This window comes from Pinus tabuliformis, chromosome 9 (assembly GCF_031772625.1).
Source record: "Pinus tabuliformis cultivar Carrire ecotype Pingquan chromosome 9, CPIR1, whole genome shotgun sequence".
Lineage (NCBI taxonomy): Eukaryota > Viridiplantae > Streptophyta > Pinopsida > Pinales > Pinaceae > Pinus > Pinus tabuliformis.
This window is the reverse complement of record NC_142307.1, coordinates 480,666,369-480,674,437: the sequence shown is the minus strand read 5'-3', so window position 1 is coordinate 480,674,437 and position 8,069 is coordinate 480,666,369.

The window sequence follows — 8,069 nt, the reverse complement described above, 5'->3', positions numbered from 1 at the left end:
GCAGGAGCAGTTATGAAAGTGAAAGGGTGTTCACAAGCTAATTTAATTAACTCCCCATCATTTCATTTCACCTACCACTACATACTTATTAATTTCTCCATTATCCCATCATTTCTTAAGAAAATACCATTTTCCCTTCCTTTTGACCCTTACCCCTTGGTTTCACACATTTCCCTAGCAAATTACCCTTCAAAGGTCATTTTCCTAACCAAAACCCCTTTTCCCTAGTATGAAACCCATTCCCATTTGAAAAAATCATTTTCCCCTTATTAATTTCCCTATTTTTCCTAAAAAACCCATAAAAACCCCTTATCCTAACTTTTATTCCCCCCTCCGCTTTATTTAATCAAACTCCACCATTCATGTTTTTCCCAACAAAACCCTTTTAACCCATAAAACCCTTTATCCTAAGCTTTGTCTCCCACCCTCTTTATTTTAATTAACTCTGCAAATTCAAATTTTCCTGATATAAAACCGTTTAACCCACCACCCTTGGTGCGGTTAATGAACCCCGCCACATTAAACGCGGGTCCCATTTTACTAAGCCCGCTTATATTTAACCCCACCTTATTCATTATTTAATTACAGTTAAGTGTAATTAATCCCCTCGGGCCCTACTAATCTCTGCCCCTTTTCCCTTCGTGCATCTCAACCACACGACAACCCTCCAATCACCTGCTTCAAAATCCAACGACCCACATCCATATCACGCATTCTCGATGTCCGACAGTTAAAAGCCTGAGAGCACGCGAGATTCGTGGTTTTTCTCAGGCCCCTTTCGATTACGTGGAAGCTTTAGGTGAACTCACATGCTCTCATGGAAAAACCGCCCGACTGCTAAAAGCGGTGAGATGAACCTTAATACTGCCTCCCCGCGTAGGCTGAAACCATCCACTATTCACATTATGAAATTCCGTGCTAATTCTAGCCATTACCCTTTAAAACGCCGAAGACCCTCATTTTCACTCTTTTGGCTCGTTTTTTCACTGAAAGCTGCCTAAGCCTTTTGTGAGCCACCATGAGCATCTGCAACCCAATTTAACGTTGATTACCTCCCGAACACACTTTGTGACCCAACCACAGTTCTTCCCAATTCAAATATATCGTTCGATCACCTTCTCTCAGACCTGGATTTTATTAATAATTGTTGTATTTTGCAGGTAATTAGAAGACCAGGAGCTTGGATAAACAGTTTGATACTAGTTCCAAAACCTGTTTGCTTCAAGATTCACAAGGAAAATGTATTCAAAATCCTTTATCCAGAAGGATAAGACAATTATCACAGAGAAGAAGGAAACAATTTACACAATAAATGTAAAAACAGAGATGTAATCATTTTCACTAGCACAACAAAAGATTCTTACAAACTACTCTCTAAGAAACATTTTGTATTCTACATAGCAAAAATCATTTTTACAAAAAACACAGAAGCATGAAAAAGTGAGTAAGATTTACAGTAAAAGGTAAAAATGAAAGTAGGTGACAGAGCATATAGTTAAAAGACTAAATAGAGGAGGCCGATGAAAGTGTATCAGATGAAAGGTCATAAGTAAATATGAAATCCAACGTGAAGACCAAACAACCAAGCAGTTTAAAAGGAAAAAGATCAAAGCCTAAAAGACAATAGAACCTAAAGAACAGGGACAACAAAAATCAGTTCAATAGTTGTCTCTATCTTCTTGCATGAAGATATTTCCTTTTCCTAGATTAGTTATCAATGCAGTTTGAGATATTTTGTAAATTATTTTTGTATAAATACTTCATAATTTGAAGTATTGAGGATGGATTGCTATACATTTGTAGAGTTATTTTGATCTTAAACCTAAGGGTGATTGTACCAATTTTCAATTCAATAGACTGGAGCAAGTAATAAAAAGATTTCACTACAGGATTCATGAGATGAGCTATTGCAGTGAAGTATCTTCTTTGTCTGATTTTATTACTTTCTTATGTGTTTTAGAAACTTAAATGTTATCTGAATTTGAATGAGTTAACTGGAAATTTAACTCAAAATTTGTTTAAGTAAACTCTGTTTTGCACAGTTAATCATTTATATGTTTTCCTCTAATATCTGGATTTGAGAACACTTAATTGTTCTCCGATCTCGGTTGGCCTCTTTCACTTCTCTTCATGATCCAGCCTAGGGAACCCTTAATTGCTCCCTGGATCTGATTGGAAACCATTTCACCATCAAGCCTTTGAGATTTGTAGTAACTCCTCTATCTTGCCCTGTAGACACTGTTGCACTAAAAATTGTCACCTTGACATTCTACAATCTGTGTGAGTCCATTACCACTCATACTTCCCTCCTTTGCAAGTCTAAAGCCTCAGTTCTTCATATCAAGCCTTGAAAGTAAGAGAAAAGCCCTAAAAGTCTCTAAAACTCTGGTTCCGTACTTTCTCTTAGTCTTACCTGTGGTCCCGCACCTAATGGTCATGTCCCTTGTGCACTTGACCGCTTTGTCTCTGTGTTATTGGTGCGGACCCCTGTAAAAGTTAAAAAGGTGCGAGTTTATTCTAAAAAACTCACTTTCAGCCATTTCTAGAAGCTTCTAGAAGGAATCTTGAGGTGGCAAGTTTGCTCTATTAAGGTTCATGCATCCCATACCTTAAGGAGCTAACTCCTTGATCTGAGGAGCTTATCCCTTTCAAGGAGGATTTTATCCCTTCATAGATGGACCTGTAACCTCCTCCTCTGCACTATAAAATGAAGCATTGGGCTGGTTACTTGGGAGGTTGAAAGCTGAATATTTTTGAGGTGAAATGCTGCTGGAACTTAGTCTCCTTAGTTGAGTTTTTATGAGGAGAGATTACATACCTCTAAGATCTCATTTGGAAGAGTGCAAGGCTTGTCAAAGTAAAGGAAATTCATGTTTCGGACCCCAGGAAGAGCTTGTTTAACATCAAGGCTGAAAATGTTGTAAGGTTCTTCTACTTCAAAGTTAATACAAATAAGTTTGTTTTTCTCAATAAACTGTTCATTTATGGTTTATTTTATGGATTCCTTGATCACCATAATAGACATGATTTACTATATTTGCTATGTAGGCGCTAATTTATGTTTGCTTGTTTGTGATTGCAGGTCTTTAAAGATAACTCTTTCGGACGATCGAGGGATGACTACAACGAACAAGCGTTGGATCTAAGGTAGGATCGTAACACCTCTATAGTATTTATTTGTAAATTGCATATGTTTAGAGAATGATAGATTTGTTTGTCTGTTTGTTGCTAGATTATCTTGTGATACTAGGGAGATCAGTCTTGTCCGCAATAACAATTTATCCGGCCAATAAATTGGCAACTCCACTGGGGAATGAATTTGGTTTTTTGGTTTTCCTTTCTTTTGACATGAGAAATTTTTTTTCGTTTCTGGTTTTTGATTGATGCATACTGGCTTGGGTAGTTTTTAGAATCTAGATTATTTTTGTTTTCTCGAAGTTTTCAGGGGACCACACTTTCTCTTTACAGACAGTGCGGGCATCTCAACACTTTTCCTTTGGTAAGCAGAGCGGAACTGCACCTGTTTCTTCTGGAGCCTGCAGACACTGTAATTTTTTTTGAAAAACCTAAAATGTATTCTTCTAGTTAGGTTTAGGTTTCATTTAGGATTTTTAGTGTCTACCGGGATCTGTATTTTTCTTGTCAAAAATCTCTTGTGAGTGAGTTCCGATAGTATTTTTGTTTTGAATGATTTTCTAGAAGTTTTGCATGCCTGGAGTGATTTTCACTTTGTCTCTGGAGTGACTCAAAGATCAGAAGCTTGAGAAACCTTAGATCACTGTGGTGTTTTTTTGTCTTCTTGATGAGTCTGTCTTGGTTTTGAAATCTATCCTTTGTGAGAAATGGATCTAGTTTTCTTGTTGCAAATATTTGAACAAACTTTGTTATAAGTTTTCAATTTCATTTTTACAAAAGAAAACATATCTGGATGTTTTTTGATTGGTTTGTTATTCTCAACAAATGAATCCTTAATTTATTGAAGTCTCATTTTGAGTTCTTATTGAAAAATACAAAAAGATTTTCTTTCCATTTCCATGTTGTTGAAAGAATTGTTTCTTAAAGAATCACATTCTCGAACTCTTTCTTTTAGCTAGAATTTCATTGAAAGAAAAACGAATTGCTTATCATTTTTAGGTGCATTTTTTTAGTTTTTTTGGAGTTGAGTCTTCACACCATCAAAGTTTCATTTCCAAACCTATTGACTTAAAGAACAACCCATAAAAGCAACGCTTAATTAAAATTGATCTAGTAATCTTTTTTATTTCTAGGGTCTTATCACCAATATAGCTTAGGCTAGTGTCTTGGAGTAGGGAGTAATTAACTCTCCAAGATAGTTAAAACAAACAAGTAGCTACATCTTGCGGTAGGAAACAAATCCAATTGTAATTGATACATTTTGGGAAACTTCTATTAAAGGAGTCAATCATGAGATCATGTCTGAACCTTTGAGACAATCAAGTCTGTTTCATTGGGAAAGATAGAAGATTTGCTCGTATTATAAACGGTAAACCTCGGATTAACCATTGTCGAGGAGCCTGGGGTCACTTGTTGGTAAACCTCGAATTGATCATGTCGAGGAGCCTTCAAGGGGATTGAGCTTTGTTACTCTGCCCTTGCGTGTAGATCAGATCGTAGACTGTTCCCCCAGTTGTATTTGTTGTTGTTGGTAACCTTAATGTCCATAAACTTAAGATTATTTCCTAAGGTGACGGTGAAGGATAGGTCTCACCGTACTTGGAGCAGACGTCGACTAGACTCACTTGAACTCTCTGGGGGGCTCTCTTCACTCGAGATGGTTTTGTGAAGAAACTTGTGCCAGTCTGTTTCATTAAGCAGGTTGTCGGGGTAACTATTCCAACCGCCCTTTCTGTATTAAAATTCCACGATGTTGGATTTCATCACCAACTAGTGTTTTTAGTATGGGAAGTTACTGTTTGTGTGTGGTTTGAACTCTTAGATTTTTTTAGGCATGTGATTTAGTTTTTTGTTTCTTTAGAGACTTTAGGTGCTTTTATTGAAATTTTCTTTGTTTGCGTGTGATTATTTTCATCCTACACCCAGAGGTTATTATCCTTGGTCGATCATGTCAAGACAATCATCTATGTCTTCCCAATCACTAGAAACATTTTTATATGGTGGTCCTACTGTTCCTTTGGGGTACCAGTCACCTTTTGGTACTTTTTCAGGAGCAACTCCTTGAATGACTGAACATCAGTTATCACCTGGTAATAATGGAACTAAAACATTGAATGTAGAGAAAATTCTTATTATGTCTGGTAGTATTCCAAATCCTCAACCTCAAGGTAGTCAGTTACCGCCTGGGGGGAAAGGTAGTTAGTTACTGCCTAAGGGGCAAGGTAGTCAGTTACCGCCTGGGGAGCAAGGTAGTCAGTTACTGCCTGGGGGGCAAGGTAATCAGTTACTACCTGGGGGGCAACCCCAAGGTAGTCAGTTTCTGCCTAGAGGGCTACCTCAAGGTTTTCAACCTTCAGGACTGTACATACCTTAAGGTCAACCCCAGACTCAGTATACTCCTCAGGATGCTTATCAACCCCAGATTCAGTACGTGCCTCAGGGTTATCAACCTCAAGGTCAGTACCCAACTCAAGGTTTCCAACCGCCTTCTGGTCAATCATTTTTACAAGGAGCTGGAAATGTACTTCCTAATTATCAGCCCTACATTCAAACAGGTTATGGTCCTCCATATGTACAACCTTCTATGAGTCCATACCTCGGAATGAACATGGTGTGGGATCCGTCTCAAACTCAACAGACTTTGCAACCTAATGTGCAGTTACCTTATCAAGCTAGACAACCTTTGGTTTTTGGTCCAACACAGCAACCCGTCCAGCCTACCGTTCAAATCCCTGCATCTGGTACAGTTCAGCAGCCTAGGCCTAGCTCACCTCAAACTACTGCTGCAACTACTGCAACTTCTGTTCAACCTACCAGACCTGTTTAGTATCTGTAGCTCCAGTTTCTACTATCCCTGCATCAGTGCAAACTCCTCAAGTCTCTGTGCCCCAATCAGGACCTACAGTTCAGACTTCGGTCCAGATGTCTACAGGACAAGCTGGTCCAAGTACGATTGCCACAAGTCAACCGAAGTTCACCTATCAACCGTAACAGGGACAATATCAATTCGATCCTACTGTACAAAACCGAGTTTATCAGAATCAACCGTATCCTGGCTATACTTATCAACATCCTCAACAACCCCAGTTTGGTCCACTTAATCTTGGTTTTCCAGGAGGTTATAACATTCCTAATGCAAATCTGATTCCAGGTTATCCTAGATATCCTCCTCCTGGGGCTGGTCTTGTTACTCAAGGTTTTCGTGACCCTAACCGTCAGTTACCATTTATTGCAACTTTGGATTTACCTGATTTGTCATGCCTTACAAATGATCTGATTTACTGTCTTCCGCATTGGCCACCAATGCCTAATAAGTTGTCCAGTGATATCCCGAAATTCGAGGGTAAGTTAGAAGAGGATCCGTCAAGTCATGTTTGACTTATCACCTCTGGTGTGCATCTAATTTTATCATTGATGATTCAATTCGTTTGCGTCTTTTTCAACGAACTCTTATTGGTCTTGCCGCCAAATGGTACATTGAGTTACCACGAGGCTCTTTTTATAATTTCAGTCAGTTAGCCACTTCTTTCTTAACTCATTTTCAGTTTCCTATCAGATACGACAATGGCACTGAATTGTTAACTTCACTAAAACAATCCACGTCCACATATATTTCTGATCATATTCATGAATGGCGACGTAGAAGGCGTTTAGTGAAAGTTTTCATTCCGGATCAAATTTTAGTGGAATGGTTCGTTAAATCACTGTTACCTAAAACAAATGAAGATGTAGCTAAGACAGGAGTTGTCACTGAAGAGCAAGTCATTTCTCAGGCTCAATACCTGTAGTGTTTTAGCTAGGGTACTAGACTAGACTATATTAATTATCGACCAGGATGCGTAAGCTTAGAGGCATGCGTCTAAAGTATATAGACATAAAGGATTGTTGGCTAAGTGGTTATGATGTAGGTCACAGGGCTTCTTTACGGAAGACTGGGGTATGTCACCTATCATCAAACGCTCATGTCACTCTGCTAATATAACTAATTACAATGCTATAATTAAATGCATTTACCAAATTACACACTGAAACTAAACACTGTGTATCACTGCAGCAATGATCTCAATCTCCTTACAAAGACATTACACATAAAACCCTTGTTCAGTAAACACCCAGCATTCGCTAATATTTATACAATATCAAAATATACAGAGATCATAAATGGATTGTGAAATGAAAACAAATTTTATGACAGTGCTTTTAAAAGACAACACAGGGATCGAATCCCTTACAGGACGCACTTCCAGATCTCAGTGATGACTGTTCAGCATTACCATAAACGCAAACCAACCATAAGCGCAAACCATATACATTCGATGGAAATCAAAAGCTATAGAAATCGAAACCCAAGTAATTGTAACTGCTGTGCAAACCATATAAGACCTATTGAAATCGAAATCCAATCAATCGTAACTACTGTGCAAACCATACGATAACCTAAGTGCAAATAAAATGAAAAGAACAGTATACCGGTTGAACGCAGGGCCCGTCCGCGTTCCAGAGGTACACTGGACTATATTCGACCGGATATCAAATCAATGCACTAGACACAAGTCGTAACTGCAACTGGGTTCTTAGTATTAAGTTTCAAAACTCTGTTTTAGAACGATACAACGATTAACCAACCATCCATTACTCGGACTGTATTTACATATGTCTAGCATAACCATGTCATTTCGATAATGAATGTACATTCGGAATTTGGCTGTTGCCGCTTTTATTACATCGAGCTTTTCAAAATATTTCTATCCTAACTGATTTCAAAAAGAACAAAAACTAAATCAAAATATAATGAGCTGTTGTTTCTGCCTTTGTCGCCAGTGTGCCATGCTTTGACCTGGGTTGACCGCACATGTAGGAGGGTCGATCCGGCTGTAAGATAGGTGTTTTTCCATGCTTGGACATTCCACTTTTCATCCATGCCTTTCGTTCTT